This window comes from Condylura cristata, unplaced genomic scaffold (genome assembly GCF_000260355.1).
Source record: "Condylura cristata isolate star-nosed mole 26May11 unplaced genomic scaffold, ConCri1.0 scaffold00008, whole genome shotgun sequence".
In the NCBI taxonomy this organism is placed as follows: domain Eukaryota; kingdom Metazoa; phylum Chordata; class Mammalia; order Eulipotyphla; family Talpidae; genus Condylura; species Condylura cristata.
This window is the reverse complement of record NW_004567109.1, coordinates 4,274,485-4,276,712: the sequence shown is the minus strand read 5'-3', so window position 1 is coordinate 4,276,712 and position 2,228 is coordinate 4,274,485.

Sequence of the window (2,228 nt, the reverse complement as noted above, 5' to 3'; positions counted from 1 at the left end):
GGGTGGGTGGGTGGGTGGATGGATGAATGTGGGCTGGTGGATGGTTAGATTGAGGAATGACTGGATGAAAGAATGCGCCAATCAAAGAATGAACTCTTGTGATCCTTCAAAGAGAGCTGATTACTTTAAGAGTGGGTCACTGGGCTCACCAGCACCCTGCCCCCCAAGAAACAGGTTCTCCCTGATGGCACCCATCAGACAGTGGGATTTCCCTGGGGCACGGTGACCTTCCTGCTTCCTGTCTTTCCCACAGTTCCTGGGCCAGGGGCTTCCCAGAGAAGATGGTCCCTCCACGGGTTCATTGTTTTTTAAAAAAATTATTTAGTGTTATTAAAAAGATGGTACTGTGACAAGCGGGCAAAAAATTAAAAGTTGGGGTAGGGGTACATTCACCAGGGGCCTGAGCAAGCCCCACTTTCCTGCGGCGATGGCTCCTGAGTAGCACAGACAAATTTGTACAAAGCTGCAGCTTCTTCACTTATGGTCACAATGGACAATTTTTACTTCGTATTTTAATTGATGTTTCCTGTATTTCCACATACAGGCTCTTCAAATTTTTCACTGTAGTGATCATTTTAATGGCTTAATCCCTTCCTGCAGGTTTCCCTAGTGTGATAGTTTTTCCTTAATGGCTGTATAGGTCAGTCCTTTCACAATGGCTGAGACTTTTGACACCTTTTAAACGTTTTTCTTGGGATGAATTCTAATCAAGGGATACAAAGACTTAGGACAAAAACATTTGCAACTCCCCCCACCCCGCCAATCATTGTTCCATTGTTTTGCAAAAAGAAAGTGTCACTAATCAGCATCTCCATCAGCGGCAGGTGAGGAGATAGAGTTCCTGTGCATTTGCAATTAGGCACCAACAGGGCCCTCCAGGTGCAAAATCAAAACATCTTTGCCCCAAAACCTTAAAATTGATTTTCCTATCTCCAGTGTGTGTTAGAATGAGTCCTGGAGGAACAGTTTGAATAAACCGCAGCGACTACTTTATGTAAGGAGCGAGACACCACAGAAATAATTTTACTCAGGTGCATCTATCAGATTGCATGTGATTGTGAAGGCTCTAGTCTTCACACCTGAGTCAGTGAATGTCAGCGGAAACCTGCCTGGCTGGAGAGACTGAATGAAGGCCGAACAGCAAGAGTTTCTTGTGACAACATTAGGATGATGCATGTCGTAAGTACACTGGAAACGTGTCTGAGTCCCTGAACATCACATTTTCTGGTTGCATTTTCTTGCCTTGCTATGACAATTAAGTGAGATATAAGTTTCTTTCTCTCTTTTTAAATGCACACAAGAACTGGGGTTCAGGCCAGAGGTGCGGGGCTGAGAGGATTCCCCAGAGATAATTGGGGAGCAGAACAGGACTGACTGAAACACACTGCTGAGGGGAGCAGCGGGGAGACAGGAGAGGTCTGCTGCGCCCTGTGGGTCCCTCCCTTGCTGGGAATTGAACTGGGGCTGCAGTGACTGCAGACAGCATCCCAGCACTGTGTTTTAACCTGTTGCACCACTAGGGAGGGCCCAAGATGTAAATTCCTAAGGTGGAGGCTGCACTGGAACTGGGGTACAGGCCAGGGGTGCAGGGGTGGTGAGAGGATTCACCAGAGACAGAGTGGGGAGCAGAACAGGCCGACTGATGAAGCACACCGCAGAGGGGAGCAGTGGGGATCAGCGGGCGGTCAGGAGAGGTCTGCCGTGCCCTGTGGGTCAGCTCCGGGGCAGGCGGGGATCGAACTTGTGCTGAAGTGGCTTTTGCTCTCAGTGCTGTGCTCCAACCCACTGCGCCACCAGGGAGGGCCCTTTCTTGTTTATTCTAACGAGCTCTTTATATACTGTAGCTGTTCTTTCTCTACTTCCTGTTTCCTGACATTTTGCTTTGTTCACAAAATTGAAAATACTGGAATGTGGTGGGTTTCCATGTCCATTTCTTCCCCAGAGCGCCCTGGGGTGCCCATTCTCCCTCACTGTCCAAGCAAGTGGGCAGGAATGCCAGTGTGGCGGCTCACCAGTGGGGTTAACGTTGATGGTCTTGTGTCAGGCTGGTCAGCTTGGCCTCATGTCACGGTTTCTCTGGGGTGGGGCTGGCCTTGGTCACTAAAGCAGGTGCAATAAGCTTTTGAACTGAAAGGACTCGGACCCACGGGTGCTGAGGGACCCTTGCTCCAGCTAGGTCAGCTCTCTTGCTTTGCGGGGCTGTTGTTCTTGCTTTATTTTTTCTTTTG